Genomic DNA, 17,615 nt, shown 5'->3' on the forward strand with positions numbered 1-17,615 from the left:
ATATTAAATATTCCATTTCTGTGTTACAATGTGTGATGGTCTCGTGCCATCCCTAAAAACATAACACCCTGGGCATTTGCCCATATTGCTCATGTAAGAAACCACCACTGTCTGCACCATTAAACATAGCAATTGAGGCAATGCCCTGACGGTAAATAACGCTCAACTATGAACACTGACCAAGGAGCAACAAGCAAGAATTAACCAAGCAGAAGGCGCTCATCGTTATTGTTCTCACTCTCTATCCCAGTACATGAAGCCAGGTAGTCTGACACCATGGCAGACATTACAGCTGCCACTTTGAACAAAAACAATCAAAGAGTGCATGCTCTTTCTTTCTTGTGTTTTAGTTATTTGTTAATTTAAATATCAACGTACATAATTAAATAAAATAATGATGCAGTGCACACAGAGCATTACAAGAACAAAGAACGGGTGTTCTGTCAGGTCAGATCATCATACGCTTAGCACGAACTCACGGTGTTCTGTCGGATCAGCATACGTTGTCAGATAGTCGTACGTTTAGCTCAGACATGCATACGCTGTCATTACCATATGATTTTATTTAATCAGCAACATAGAATCATGACGTAGATCATCATACACTTGGTGTATGGATGCCAGTATCTGCTGGATGCAGATACTGGCATCCAGCATCTGCAGCTGGATGCAGCTGGATGCCAGTTGTATGGCATCCAGCTGCAGCCAGACCTGCTTTAAATACACTTTGAAACCATGACAACGCATGTATATCTATCTAGTTATCATATTATGTCATATTATAAACAATTTAATGACTTATTTTCGTCATAACTTGTTGCGTATACTGAACTGACAACTCCACTGACGGTCGAACTTCTTAAGGCGCATGCGCTGGCATGGTACTCACTGCATGTATGCTAGCAACATAGAATCATGACGTAGATCGTCATACACTTTGTAATTAACAGTTGTATGACATCCTGACTTAGCGGTTAAGTGAGTTTTACACGGGCCTGTGTTGTAGCTGACTCCAGCTGCAGCCAGACCTGCTTTAAATACACTTTGAAACCATGACAACACATGTATATCTATATAGTTATCATTGAAAACAATTTAATGACTTATTTTCGTCATAACTTGTTGCATGTGGTGAACTGACAACTCCTCTGACGGTCGGACTTCTTAATGCGCATGCACAGGCATGGTAGTCACTGCATGTATGCTATTCTGACAGCGTATGGCTATCTGATAGAACAACGGCTCTCAGGGAGTGACACTCCAGTCCTATCTATAAGTAAGGAGCCGTGGAGAAGAATCGACTGTTTCTGAATGTCACATCACTATATTGCAGACTTTTGGACATAGCGTTGTCCCATATATGCGACAAGACAGTCAACATCTCCGCACAATAACTCAGACAGTGAGTGACTTTTTTTCATCACAATGCTTATGTGTCTCTGTACAGCTAGCTTTGCTAACATCACGTTAACGGAGCTTACCTTCTTTGAGCTACTTTTCTAAGTGACGAAAATAGTTAGACGTTGTCCCCACCGTCTGTGAAAGCGAAGCGCTGCTGAGTTAGCTGTGGCCATCGGATTTCTTACTATTTATGCAGCGCTATTATATTACTGACGATTAGACAAACATTTTCTGCCGCTGAGAGAAAACCACTGCGCATGTCCTGGAGCGCCGCGCGAGTGAAAGGTGGGGAGGGGCAGGGGGAGGCGGGAGTAGCGCCGCGCGCGAGTGAAAGGTGGGGAGGGGGAGTAACAGAAACACGTAGTTGCTTGGATTTTAATCGGTGCGTTTTGCATCCACTGAAAACAAAGATGTTAACAAATAAACTGGACAGAATGCTGCACGTTTAGTGATATTTTCACAGTTGCGGTCTCGACTGGTCTTGAAATAAAATGCCGAGTCCTCAGCGCCCGAGACCGAGACAAGACCGAGACCAAATGCGGTCGAGTCCGAGACGAGACCGAGACCATCAGAAAACGGTCTTAAGACCGGTATCGAGACCAAGACCGATCTCGAGTACCACAACACTGGTTAGATGATAATGTCCATCCTACTTTCTTTCCTCCTGTGTGTATATAACTGGATCGCTGCTCTGACTTAAGCAAAATCTAACTTTAAAAATTGATGTTTTCGGTGGGATTTTCTCTTTTTCCATTTTTTATGTTGCATCCTCAAATTCTGCACCTTACATAAAGCAGTCGTAGCACTTTTTCGACAGTAGAACATTGTGCCAACTCAGGTTTTTCCAAATGTAAATGCCAGCTTGTGTTGACATTTACAGGAATATACACAGTTTGGTTGTCGTGAACTTTGTGCATTTAGGGGTTATGTCGGCGCTCCTGAATCTGAATGCAATCGTCCTTTTGTAGATGCAGGTGGGAAGGTTGTGATGTGACTCACAATATGAGTCTATTTGTACAACCTGGCAAAGTTTCCTTAAGTAAATCTAGCAGCACAAATGCTGACTCAGGGCCGTTTGCAGAGTTTTGTGACAGGACTGCTTGGATGTTGAATTGAGGTGGCCCAGCGCCAGCGCCGGGATATGTAGCAAAGAAAAGCTTTTTACGTTCCCTTTGCTCTGTAAACACATCTTACTTCAGGGCTCTGCTTGCTCATGACAGGCATCAAGGAGCTCATATTCACTGTTTGGCAACATACTGTACTTCAACATGGAATCTCAATAAAAGAAAAAAAAAATGTTGATGCTTGAGAAAATATATTCTAGGCAGAGAGACTAGCAGTGGCAGATTTGCCACCTCAGTAACTACTTAACCATGAAAGATGGAAGCTGCCTTTATTAATTGTGAATTTTTGTTTTATTAACTTTTTTACTTGCTGCTATATTTTATTTAATATCATCTTTGGGGTGGCGTAAAACATACTTTCTCTTTTTATTTTTAATGTCGTGGACAAAATTGCAGTTAGGCTGAGTACAATTAACTGCATGTATGTGTAAAAATTTATGCAGTTAATTACATTTACTCACCTGGATTTGTTTGAAGAAAATGTGGTACTTTTAAACAGAAAAACAAATCGGGAGTTTATTGTTTTCTGTATTAAATGAGAAGAAGAAAAACTTCTTCTTTACAGTATTTCCTCTGTTTTTGTGATTTTCCCTTATCAAATTTTGATACCCTTATTTACCCATTCATGGCTTACAAATTTGAAAACAGCTTCCTCTATTAGTGTATCTCTGCAGCCTTTATTCCATTGAATTTTTCAAGGACACTTCACTCTACAGCAGCTTGAATCAATCTGTCCTTGTTAAATTATCCAGGCACTGGTGGTTCAAGGACTTTTTTCAATTCTATTTTTCCCTATTTCTCATCTTACTTCCCTAGTTATGTTAAAGATATTGCAACTTTCATGTAATTGTTTTATTTATGATGTGCCTAGCTTTTCCAAAATGTCTGTGCACCGAACCCGCAGGTAAACTCTCATTATTAAACTGCATAAATCCTAAACAGATCCAAGGTTAGTCACATACTTGCTCAAGCCACATAAAATAATCATAAAAAGTGTGGTAATAATGATGAGCTTAGAAATATAGAAAACATTTTCTTTTGAAACTGTTAAAGCCAATTTAATAAAACATATCACATTCCACATATATGAAGTGTTCTTTTACATTTTCAGTAAAAGATTATTCATCCTTTCTGTCCTGTAGAGACTAAATTTGTACAGTTTTAATTTCTTGTCGGTTTAAAAACATTACACATGAAAAGTTCTGTGTATTTTATGATTTCATATGTTAGATATCAAGATATTTAGGCTTCCTAGAGTCAAGCAGTGAAGATAATTGTGTCTTATTACATGTTTCTGAATACAAAAAAGCAATGGCTGAATCCAACTGAGCTGACAATAACAAGCTTAGTTTCACCAGCCGAGAAGCGGCTATAGAGTTTCACCTAATGGCTCCAGCCATATGTGTCGCTAATCCACTCACATACTTTACTTGACCCTCAATTTTCACATTCCAGTTATTCCCACATTCATTGCTACACAAGCATGTAATCAAATGAGAGTTTCCATTAGTGGTGTTTGTGTGAACTTTGAACTCAGTGAGGCTCGCTGTTCCCTGTGGGAATCTGGTTCTAAGTGGCAAGAAGCAAGTAGTTCGTACGGATTAATGTTTTCATTTCGGCACAAGCCAAGCAGAGGACGCAGTAAACGTGGAAAAGGTTTGGTAAGACAAGACCAAAACTAGACTTTTGGACAGGAAAACGTACAGGCAGAGATACTGGAATGCTTCAGATCATTGCATGAGTCATAATGGGGTTAATGGTAACAAAATGGTTACAGAACAATCTTCTACTGTTGTCGCCTCAGTCAAAGTCCAAACTTAAATTTAATGGTGATTATGTAGCAGAACTTAAATTTGATTTTGAAAGGCTAAATTCAATCCAATTTGTCTAAGTTATGTTCTACTTTCTGTTGCTATGCAAGAGACATATTTGATAAAATACCTTGACGTTTTTGGTTGACAGTGGAAACGTTCAGGTCTGAGCAGCTTTATTGTAAATGCTGGCCATAGTTGGCAAGATAATTTACGAATTAGTTGACTAAACTTAACTTTTTGTACAAGTTTAGCCCATGTTGGAGCTCTGGTTTTTGCTCAAGTGTGAGCTGAAGTTTCAACTATTCTCCTGATGGGTAAAGTTGCAGGACAGTGATAAGTTTTGTACATACATGTCATACATTCATGAGTATTCTGCTTGTTATGGGAAGTACTTACCGCATTTCCTGCCCGTTTATCTGAGCTGCAACTTACAGTACTGGATGTTTCACTGTAACCACTTTAGACACAGAAATCTGATCTCTAAGTGTTAAAGTATTGATGGGACTGAAAGTGTGCTACAGAGGCATTTAGCTAAATTACTGTATTATTTCCATATAAGTCTAATTAAACTGCCGACCTGTTAACATTGTTCAGAATAACTTCATTAAAGAAATAAAGTGTGATGCAAATGGTACGGCAAACTGTAAAGGAGGATTCTTGTGATTTGACCATTACACACTTTGAGTCGATGTTGTGCACAGAGGTGACCCTGGTGCAGCTTTGCCACACATCCAGCTCTCATACGTCTGTGGAGTGTATCTGCAACTGTTTGTGTGTTTGTGTTTGTCATGCGTGTGTAATAGAAAATTTCATTTTCAGTCTCATTTCATTTTTGATGGAACTGATGATACTTTTTCTCATTTATTTACGGATTATATCTGCTTTGTTTCTGAATTTCTGCAAGATGTGTTTGTCCATTAAATAAGTTTCCAGATAATGTTCCACAGCTGAGATAGTATAAGAGACCTGAACACATCTTAGGTAAAATGCTTGATCTGGTGATTGTCTTAAGGGACTGACATGTGTGAAATGTAGTTTATACCCTGGTTTGACCTGAACCCATGAGTAACTGACAAAGAAGAATTAGAAGTTCCTCCTGAAATCCTTATTAGTTCTTTACTGCCATAAAACATCCCCTCCAAGAGGTGTGGGATAGTTCATGAGGCGGGGGTCAGGGTTGTCTCTGTGGTCCATCTGGTAGTAGAAATAAGGTCATACTTTGGCTATATAACGATGTGATGTGTGTCGTTCAGGGCTCTTCTCCTGACTGCGCTCAGTGAGACGGGTCTTTGAACGTTTTTACCTTTGAATAAAGAAACTTAAAGACAAAGGATAATCTTTCTCTTACTATTGAAACAGCTTCTCATTCTGTGATAATGAAATTTCCATAACACGTGGAAACAGTGAAATTATCCCCTCTGTCTTAGTAAGTCCGAGTTGACCACATGGTGACTGAGGATGAAGACCATCTGGACTGACTTTCTTTGACTGGCTAATCGAGGGCAGGCAGATATTTTAATTGCCAGGGTGACTTTTCAGCTTAAGTAATTTGAAAAGGGGTGTAAGTTTAACAGAAGGGGGCAAATTCAATATCCAGGACTCAAATTAACGTCACCAAATCTATTCTCCAATTAACTCCAATTTAAAGTGCATGGCAATGCAGACTTCCCTGAAAGCTTGTGGTGTGTTATTATTGCACCACAAGCTCTAATTATCAATAAAGCCAGATAAGATGAGAAACCTTTATTTAAAGCAACACAATCTTCTTGCAGCTGGAAAATGTTTCACATTGTTTTCATCTATTCCTCACATCCCCGTGTGCCTTCAGCTATGCAAATATCTGACGACCTCTTACGCAGGAAAGTACCACAGATAATTATGGAAATGTATGCATAGACGCCGACTTACGCCAACAAGTAGGTGAGACAATCAACCCGCAGCAGCACAAAATATTTTGATGTGACCTCTACTGCGACCGTCCTGCCTGAATCGAGGGAGAGACGTCTGGATTCAGACTGTCTGTGTGTGGCGTTTGAGGAGGAAGAGGAGGACGCTGATCAAAGCTCAGGGCAACTGGGAGAGAGACTTACTGTAAGAGGATTTTATGCTGTGCCCTTGTGAGTGCCTTTGTACCTCTGGGCTTCTGTGTATTCACAGCTGGCTCGTAGGGTGGCCATCTGTAGTTTTGTGTGTGTGTGTGTGTGTGTGGGGGTGTGTGTGTGCGTGTGTGTGCGTGTGTGCGTGTGTGTGTGTGTGTGTGTGTCCGGGTTCTGGTACGTTTGTCAGTATTTAACAAACTTAGTTGAGAAAATGCTGAGGGGCGTCTATTAGGGAGGATCCATCAATCATTGGTTCAGAGTCTGACCTTGGCCAAATGACCAAATGCTACAAGTTGAGCTGCAGAGATAGACGGTTTGTCCCTCCCACCTCTTAATGTCTTCATGCATCTGCATGAGCGGCTGATGCATATCAGGGCAATTAATATTCAGATGACCTGCAGCGCCTCGTAAAAGTATTCACATCCTGTGAACTTTTTCACATTTTCTCACGTTACAGTGACCAATTTCAATATATTTTATTATGAATTTATCTGATAAACAAACATAAAGTTGAAAATAACTATAAAGTGACAAGAAAAAGATAGATTTATGTTAGATGTACAGCTCTGGAAATAATAAGAGACCACTGCACTGAACCCCATTAAAAACCTTCTGGTTATTTCAACAAATATTCATTTCTGAACTCTTCCTGAGTTAAACACATTAGCATTGTTGTTTCTAAATTAACAGCAACTTGTTTTCTTTGCATCATTTGAGGTCTGAAAGCAGTGCATCTTTTTGGTTATTTTGACCATTTCTCATTTTCTGCAAATAAGTAATACATTTTTGTCGTCTGTAGTTCACAGAATAAAAGAACAATGTTCATTTTACTCAAACATAAACCTTTAAAAAGTAAAAATCAGGGAATCTGATCATTTTAAGTGGTCTCCTCAGAGCTTTAGATACTCATTTTAAATAAAAATCAAGTGTCATCAATGTGTATTTAATCCAGTTTTGCCCTGATGCATCTCAGTAAATCGCAGGCTAACCAGCTGCACTCAGAAGGAACCTAATTTGTAAATAAGGTGAGGAGTTTTCAATATGTACTTCAGTTTTATTTGTGTAGTTTATTTCTGTTTGTGTCACACTGTGTTGTAGACGAGTAGGGCAAAACTTAACGGTTAAATGAATGGGGAAATAGCCGACAATCTAAATAGGAAGGAGCACCGTCATAGCAGCAGGAACTGAAAATGCCACAAGGATTTACTTTGAAGTGAATCAAAGTACACACACACACACACACCTATGGACATTTCAGAGTGTTGAATTAACCTAATTATAACAGCCATATTTTTGCACTGTGGGAAAAGCCGGAGTAACCAGAGAGAACACGCGTCCACTGGAAGAACATACAAACTCCACGCAGAAAGACGCCAGGCTGGGATTTGAACCCAGGACCTTCTCGATGCAAGTCGACTGCAGCTGTGTTTCCATTACAAATTTACGTAAATCCTTGCCTATTTTCTACTAATGTCAAAATACATTGGGTGTTTCCATTAAAGAAGAAAATCCCATGTGAATAAGCTTGTTCATGCGAGTGCTATAGTGATTATCCTCTAGGTGCCATCAGAGGAGACGTTGGTGTCATACATGCAATTAATAACTTATATACATTCCATTGTTTTTGTTCATTTATATTTGTGTTGTGATAAAAATGAAAATAAAAAACCTGGGTGGACGAGGACCTTTAAATGTAATCGTCTTTAAAGATGGTCGTTTACAGCACTTTGTTAAAATTGTTAAAATGCCAGAGAAAAAGGACAGGCATCCTTTCTTATTTGTGCATCCTTTTCTGCTGTGTATGTAAACAAACACATGCACCAGACCAGGAAAAGCCATTAGCCTTCCATTACCTGTCGCTCTAGAAATGCCAAGACACAATTACGCGGCGCTGCATTGTGGTCTCTGCTCAGCTCACCTTTGGTATTTCCTCTATTTCACGGCGGAGATGCCGATGGCTCCAGTGTTATGGTAATGTTCATTTTGATAAGCCTGCAGTGCTGCTTGATAGACGGAGCCTGGAACAATAGGAGCCCCGGCCCCGTCACTCTTGGCAGTTGGACAGGGACACAAAGGAGACATAATGAGCAAAGATAGCAATGTGACGGCAGGGAGCAGATGAGAACGGCTGAAGCTATTGTAAGTTGCTGTGACTGTGTGTGTCTGATGTGCAGCTGTACTTGAGAAAGAGAGCGGTTTGTCATGGGAGGAATGTTGTGCAGCAGCTTGATTGTGTGTTTGTGAATGTTTTCCTCTTTGTGGCACAGCGGCGGAGGGTGAGCCTGCCAATCAGGTGACGCGTCGACAGTCTGCTGCTGGCACTCTGGGCCTGCAGAAATGTTTGTTCTCCGAGCTTTAGACACAGAATTTCATAAAGAATTGATCAATAACCTATTCCGGAGTAATGAAAAAGCAGTCAATATCACCACCTACTCTGATTTATGATCGCCTGTCTGTCTAGCACTATTAAAATCAAATCTCACTCATCTGCCTGTGCACTTCCAGTTCCACTTTTTGCTGTATGTAGCCTCTAAAATCACCATTGGAAAAGCTCATTATAGCTACATTATACATGTGTAAGTCTTCACTTTGTTTTCTTGCCATTGACAGAAATTTAAATGCTATTCATCTATTTCTGTGCTAGTGTTGTCTTGTTTTGTCTCAGCGTTGTGTGTGTGTGTTTTACTGTGTTTGGAAAGGTTAAAAATAACTGAAAATAAATGAAATATTAAAAAACATATTTTTGTTACCTTAATTCTTCAGCACAGAAAATATTTGATGTAAACCATTACAAAGATGGATCACCTGTAACTTTCATCTTTCATGCATTCGGACATACTTCATCTTTACAGTTACAAATATCCAGACTTTCCATAAACGAAAACAATCACAAAATAATCTTCTATGTTTAAAGGCTTGAGCTCTCACAAAGGCAGATACAATAGCAGTGTCACTTTGCCTCTCAACTTTACCAGTGGATTATTTTTTTAAGTTAAATGGTATTTCCTGCATAGAAACATGTGTTTTAAAACCTGGGGGGTCATTAAAGGTTATAGCAGTTTCAGATGAAAATACAGTAGGCTGCTAGCAAAACAAATTAATCATATAAAATTACAACTGTAATGGATAGTGAACCATTTCAATTAAGTAGCCTAAATTATTCAAATTTGTAGACTATTTATTGTAAATTATTTAAAGGATGTTGCAGATTGTTTAATAATATTTGTCTGTTTTGATTGGCACTGTTGGTGATTTGTATTTTGTTTTGTTTAATTATATTTGCACTTTGTAAAGTTTTGTTCTTTTTGTTATGTACCTCACGGGCTGCCGTAGCTAAGAGGGCAGGCCCTATAAAAACTGTGCTTTACCAGTAATCACATATCCTGCAGGAATAATTAGCTGGCCAATGGAAGAGATGAAGGCCACGGATGTTAAGACTCTGAAGCTACTAACCATGCATGGAGGGTTCCACCCCAAATCCAGCACCCTGAGACTGTACACAAGCCGTAAGGAAGGAGGCAGAGGACTAGTGAGTGTGAGAGCCACTGTCCAGGATGAAACATCCAAGATCCATAAATACATCAAGGACAAAGCCTCAACGGACGATGTGCTCAGCGAATGTCTCAGGCAATGGGGAACAGAGGACGAGGTGCTGGAGGAACCATCATGGGAAGACAAGCCCCTACATGGGATGTACCACCGACAAATAACTGAAGTGGCTGATATCAGAAAATCCTACCAATGGCTGGAGAAAGCTGGACTCAAGGACAGCACAGAGGCCCTCATCCTGGCCGCCCAGGAACAGGCCCTAAACACCAGAGCAATAGAGGCTCAGATCTACCACACCAGACAAGACCCAAGGTGACCACCCGTGGTGAGTGAGAAGGGGATTTTATATATATATATATATATATATATATATAAATTCCTTCCTGTAGAACATCTTTAGGGAATTTGATCAAGTTGTTATACAGCCTAAAATGTGAAGAATAGTGAGGCTCACGATGTTAACCCAGATGGATTCTCCAACAGCAGAAACTCAATATTTGGGTTAAAGAAAAAAAAACCTGCAGTATTTTTGTGTTCTCTGTGAGTTGAAACTTTTCTTATAAACAGATGCGACAATAATTATTGATCCGATCTCTGTTGATTGAATCGCTTTTGGCCGAGAACGGCTTTATGATCGAAACAAAATCTGCTGTCGACACCTGCTCCGCCGCATCAGGAATCGCCTAGAGCTGAGTGGCATTTTGCCCAGAAGAAAACCTAATAATCTAAATAGACGACTTGCAATTTGTACTTTGCAAAACCTCGTTGACCTCTTATTATGGTGCACCACAGACATTAGAGCCAGACTTTAATGATGGTTGTATATACTGGGGTCACTCATCTGTCTGAGAGCCCCTCTACTTTTGGCATTGATCCGTGTTAGTCCAAATCGGTTAGAGTTGGACAGCCCAAAGCTTTTTTTCCCTCAGGTATTCCATCTTATTTATTGTTCAATTCTCCCCATTTTTATCACAATGATGTCAAATCTGCTTACTGTTACTGTTTTCTGATTGTTCTGTTTTTATAAATCACATTCTTGTAAAACATAATTGGCTGGTCACAACATCAAAAACATGCTGTGCCTGTGTGTAATGTCTTGTTGAGACGTAAACCCTGACTCAGATTAATAGCACAGGTTATGTTTATGTGAGCGCCACACAGGCTCCAAATTTACAGTGAGACACACCTGCAGACACAGGAAAGTAAACACACGGCCTGGGCAGCAGTATTTATAAGGTAGCGAAATGTGGTTCTCGTCTTTATTAGCGACCTTGGCATCCAATCTTGGCACCTTGTGACAGTGATGGAGCAGTCCATCTGAGCCAGACTGTAGAGAACGGTGGAGGGCTGTGAGGGGAATAGAGGCAGACTGACCCACATCCTGAAGAGAGATTCGTTTCATTACAGAACTCCAGAGACAGAATAAGAATGGGAGAAGGGGAGAGAGTGAGGTGATGGCGGAGGGGGTTTGCTTTATTACAGAACCCAAGAGCAGAAACCCGTCGCCGCGGTGACAGATTGCCTCAGCAAATACCTCTGATGTTCAGTTTGAGGATGTGAAGCAGCACTGCAGATGATTAAGTCAGTAACAAATCCAGATACACCCTGTTTTTTCCCTTGCACTCCTGCTCTTATGTTTATGCATGCCAAACGTCTGCAGAGTTGACGTCTGCAGTCTGGACACACAGGAACGCAAGTTCAGTACATCATGAACTGCTCGCCTGTACAGCTAGCAAAGCAACTCATAGCCACAATACAATGAATGTTACTCTAAAGATAAACCGTTTTTGTTGCGGGTTCCAGAGTAACAGAAACGCTGAACCATTATTTAACTATGTTCCTCAAGGTCCTGCTCTAAATGTGCACTTTGTCCAGACCATACAAGCAGCACAGGAAGCCGAGGAAACCGAAGGTCCCCTGCAGAGTCACAGGCTCATCGACATTGCTCCCTCCACATTCGTTTTCTATGGTACTTGCTTGTTGAGGCAACAGTTGCTGGCCCTCATCCAGCCGAGCAACCGGCAAAATTTGTGCATGAGAAATTCTTAGCTTCTACACGTAGCAAGCGCAACCCAAGAAAGTTGAAAAATGTTAAACTTTTATCACTGTGCGTTGGGTTCATCCAACGTGGCAAAAACTTTTATATTTTGTTGACCCCATTACTTAGCAAAGTCAGTATGGCAAAACTAATTTTTTGTTGTGCATTTAAAAATATGCTTGTCTAATTTGAAACAAAATAAATCTAATTTTTATCTTTATGTGTAACATTCTTTCTTAAAGTTCCGCTGATTTACAGAAATCAAGACGTTGGTAAAAGCTGCATTCAAGGCTCTAACATTTTTTCAAATCCAGATGCACATTTTAAAAGGTATTAATAAGCGAATATCCTTAAACAGCGAAAGGTTTTCATGTTTATTTCAGAAGATATTTTCTCCTCACACAAGGTTTGCCTAAATATTGCAAAAGCATTCTCAAACTTGAGCTGCACAAAAGTGCAGTTGGTTGCACAGTTGTTCTCCATGTGCAAATGTACCGCTCGACTTCTTCTGCTGCCTTGTTCCGCTCTCTTCAATTTAACCTTGCATTGAAAGAACTTCACATTTTCTTGCCTACAAATGTTTGTCACATTTTTACTCTACACACAAGTAAGTTTTCTGCAAACGGTTTAGACATGCATACAGTTTGAGAAATGTCATCTCTACACAAGCCGATATTTTTGCTTTAATGTTTTCTTTACAGTGTCACTGTTGTATTAAAAAGTTTTCCTGCCGCAGAATTAGAGAAAGTCTTCAACAATCCAACTGAGAATATTTCAGGAGAGGAAACAATGTTTGCAGTTTCTAAGTAGCTTTGGGGTTCTGTGTTTATCTTCAGCATCACTGCTTTAATCAACACAAAGCACTGGATGAAAACATATTTCAAGTATTTTGTGTCACTTGCCGATGTTGTGATACTTCAGAGCCAAAAATAGAGCTCTAACGGGATTCAGAGAAGGAACACCTGGGGTTTTATCTAGCTGTTTGAAATTGGTAATTTGCGGCAACACACTGGATTGTATAAAGATCCTTCGTCGTATTATGACTCAGTGTTAATTAAAGGTTGTTTCACTCCAAAATACAGCAAAGGACTCCTGTATATTGGCAGGGGAATGATAGATTTCTATCCTTCATTTAGTTTTGTTCCATTTCACACTGCACCTTTAAAATGGACAATGTCATCCAGTAACAACAACTGCTCGCTTGGAGAGATATCAAAGTAAAGATATTGTATTGTATATGTGAGATGAATGCAGTCGTGTCAAAAAAACAGTCAGCAGAGACCAAGACAGAGAGCGAGCGTGGATTCTCATATTCGTCTACGATGCAGTAAGCTGTCTCCTCTCAGATGTGTCTTCAGAAACTTTTCTTCTTAGCTCTAAGCGCTTCACATAAGCGGCCCGATTCTGAACTGAAATTAAGGGGCCGTGGGACGTCCCAAAAGGAAGGAGAGCCCGGCTCCACTCGGTGTGGCAGAAATGACCTGAGGGATAATGGATCTGGTGTGGGAGCCAAAGCTGCTGTCCCTCCAGAGAGGAGCTGAAGTGGCTGAACCGGACCACATGTGGCTCAGAGAAAATACACACTCTCACGCTGTAGGAACTCCATCCTTATTCTCAGTTTGCAGGTAGAGTGTGGTTTCCAGTGACTTGTTTCAATATTGAAAAGTAGAAATTGACTCATATTAATGTCTTTCATCTCTTGTACAGTTTGTACAGTGGCAGTTTTTTTGTTTAGTTTTTGATTTCTGTCTGTATGAAAGTAACTTAAACTTCATGCTTCTGATTAAACCTTAGTAAAATTGTGAGATTGATTGATGAGATGCTGAAATTAAACCCATTTAAAGACGCTGATTGAATCCCAGGAAGCAGCTTCATTTATCAGAACATTTGATGTTTGTTTTTTTCCCCTCATTTTGTTGGTTTGATGTTTGTTTTTTTCCCCTCATTTTGTTGGTTTTCTTCAGGAACCGTTCAATAATATTCTAATTGATTGAGTATGACTGCATCCAACCAGACTGACAGCTCATGTTTTTCAACCCGCTTTACTAAATTATCTTCCTTTATTAAGCCTGAGTTTGTTCTCGTATTGAGATTTTTTTTTTCAGATCAGATGTCCAAACCAAAATGATCAAAGTTGTTTTCCATGGGCGCCAGCTGAGGTAATAGGATTTTCTACAGTTTAGTAATGTTTTCATTGAGCCCAGTGGGGGAGCTGATCAGTGTCTGAGTCTATTCTCTCCTCTATTACTCAGCTCTGTCTCGGTAAGTCGGCCAGCAGCGAGGGTGGAGAGAACCGCACACATTTGTGGAAATGCCAAATGCAGGAAGGCACAAAAACATTTCACTCCTCGGGGCAAAATTAGGCACATGAAAGCTGACTTTATATACACCCACAACAACAGGTAACAGCTGGGGCTCATGGGAGCTGACAGATATGGTTTAATCAACATCTCTCCACAAGAAAAATGTCTCCATTATCATCGATCAATCGTGTTTATTTAATGAGGGACGGCAAAGGAAACAATGTTGCATGATAAAAACAAAGCAAATGTTGACTTTCTTTCTTTTAGAGATACACTCTGTACCACGTGTGTCAAACTTGAGGCCCGTGAGCCAAATCCAGCCCGCCACAGCTTTTTATGTGGCCTCTAGATTCCTAACTACAGGTGCTGGTCATAAAATTAGAATATTGTGATAAAGTTCATTATTTTCCATAATGTCATGATAAAAATTAAATTGTCATATATTTTAGATTCATTGCACACCAACTGAAATATTTCAGGTCTTTTATTGTTTTAATTTTGATGATTTTGGCAAACAGCTCATGAAAACCCAAAATCTTCCTCAGGGTCCGGTCTCCTCTTCTCGTTGTGCAGCGTTTTCTGCCACACTTTTTCCTTCCTACTGACTTCCCACTGAGGTGCCTTGATATAACACTCTGCAAACAGCCGATTCGTTCAGAAATTTCTTTCCGTTTCTCACCCTCTTGCTTGAGGATGTCAGTGATGGCCTTCTGGACAGCAGTCAGGTCAGCAATCTGACCCATGATTGCGGTTTTGAGTAATGAACCAGGCTGGGAGTTTTTAAAGGCCTCAGGAATCTTTTTCAGGTGTTTAGAGTTACTTTGTTGATTCAGATGATTATTTTTATTGCTCGTTCAGAGAACTTTTTCATAATATTCTAATTTTTTGAGACAGGGATTTTGGGTTTTCAAGAGCTGTTTGCCAAAATCATCAAAATTAAAACAATAAAAGACCTGAAATATTTCAGTTGGTGTGCAATGAATCTAAAATATATGACAATTTAATTTTTATCATGACATTATGGAAAATAATGAACTTTATCACAATATTCTAATTTTATGACCAGCACCTGTATACACTGTGTGCTTAAATATTATGTTATCAGTCAAATCAATGCAGCTTTTATCTGTTCACTGCCCAATTATATCAGTCCCTCCAGTTTTTTGAGAATTATTGTGAAAATTCACACAAAATCTACAAATCCCCCCTTTTTTTTTTTTTTTTTTTGCACTATTACATAATTCAGAGTTCATTACAGATATTTCTCAAACATTGTCAAAAACTTTACTTGTACTAAACGTGTGTCAAACTCAGATGCTAACTTGCATCAATCAGTCCACCCACTTTTCTCTGATTGTGGAAATTTATATAAATCAGCTAATGCCCACATTTTTTCCCGATAATGCATGCCTGTAAGTTTACAGCAAATTTTCCTCAAAAAATGGTCAAAAACATTGGATTTAACTGACCACTAACTCCTACCTGTAGGTGGCAGTATTTTGTACTTTTACGTTTAGTTTGTCCATGATCAATATGAGAATTAACAAAGTCACAGTTAATGTCATACATAATACAAATGTTACAAAACTCCTTAAAACTATTTCTAATTTAGTTCCACAAATTTTTTTTATTTTAATTGCAAAAAAATCACAAAATCAGTCGCAAAATCCTGAAGGGATTGAACAATATGAAAAGATGTTTAATTTTTAAAATTAATTATTATTAATATTTTAACCGTTTGTGAACAGGTCTTATCAGTACATTCTGGCACGACTAGCCCTTTAAGAACATTCATGATCTTGATTTGGCCCAAAACGAAAATGAGCTTGACACCCCTGATCCAGACCATCCTCCATGTCATGACCTTAAATGTGAGGTTTTACTCCTCTGCTCCTTCATGGTCAGCAGGTCTGCTTCACCAAGTGGTCTCTGGTTTTCCTCAGTGCGCTGCAGCAGCTGGATGTTTCCCCCATGGTCCACTGTGGTGATGAGCTCATCCAGACAGAGGCAGATGCTGGTTAAAGCTGTGGCAATAAGCCTTACAGCCCCCAAGTCCGATCTGATGGCACCGCCATGCTCGCACGGCAACGCTGCCTCCCCGATCAGTTTATATGTCAGCTCTGCCATCTGTTCCTGAGTCCTACTGTCAGCAATACCAGGATTGTTAAAATACTTTCATGCATAATAGTTTCAGTTGAGATAACATGGAAATTGTTGGTCTGAAGTCTCTTATGTCTGCGATGAGTTTAATTCTTAACTCTGGCTGAAACAGCCAAAGTGAGAGTACTCCATTGGAGCCATACTTTTGTTTGTTTTGTTTTTCAGTTAAATACACAAAATAAAACCAGTGGAAATAAACAAAGTAGAGAACAACATTTTGTTGGCCCATGAAATGTCATTAGATGTTCAATAAAAAATAAAAAAAAAGGTTTGCATCACTATTTCCTAATTTGTTGATGCAAATGTTTATAGTCCATTCTCAGCAACAACAACATTCTTTAAAAGTTTTCATTGTGTTTAGACGAGCTTAATCAAAGTGCCCATCTGTTTCTGAAGAAGAAGTCGTGGGAAGTTTCAGGCCTGACTTTAATAATAATATCAAAATTAAAGCAGGAACAGTTGGCTGATGAAGGAAAGAAGAAGATATAAATTACCAGCATCTGCATCTCCTCCATTTGCTGAAGGGCTGCATTTGAACCGCTGTTGAACTGCAGTCTGGGGCCACATAAAGCATCACAAGGACCTCAAATGGCCCCCAGGCCTCACTTTGGACACCCCTGTCTTCACTAAAATGTTTCTAAAATGTTTCATGTTGCAACTGTTCCTCTATATATTTATGTTTTTCAAAAACTGTACCAAAGAACCAAGCGTCGGATTCAGAACACTAAACGTTTTAAGGCTCAAGGTTGTCTGGTTTGTTTTTTTGCTTGTTTTTTTTTTTTTTTGTTATTATTTTGTGCATGTGTCAACGCTCATAAAATAAGTTCTGGTGTAAATATTTCTTTTAAAATTATATTATTAAGTACCGGGTTTCTTTTCTAAAAACCCATTGTATTAAAATGTATACTGTGCTGTTTTACTTTGTTCTAAGAAGGTTTCATGTCTTTTTGGTACATATGTATAAATAAATGTGATTATCATATTTTGTTGTGGGTAATCTTTAATGTTAATACTATAATAAATTCTTTGCCAAGTGTTTTTAAGTGGTTGTCATCGATTTTACAATTTATTACATTAGATTAATATGTCTTGAAAACAGAAGACAACCGTTCCATGTGAAAACAGTA

The sequence above is a fragment of the Poecilia mexicana genome, unplaced genomic scaffold (assembly GCF_051168715.1).
Source record: "Poecilia mexicana isolate PSO_F unplaced genomic scaffold, ASM5116871v1 scaffold_1, whole genome shotgun sequence".
NCBI lineage: Eukaryota > Metazoa > Chordata > Actinopteri > Cyprinodontiformes > Poeciliidae > Poecilia > Poecilia mexicana.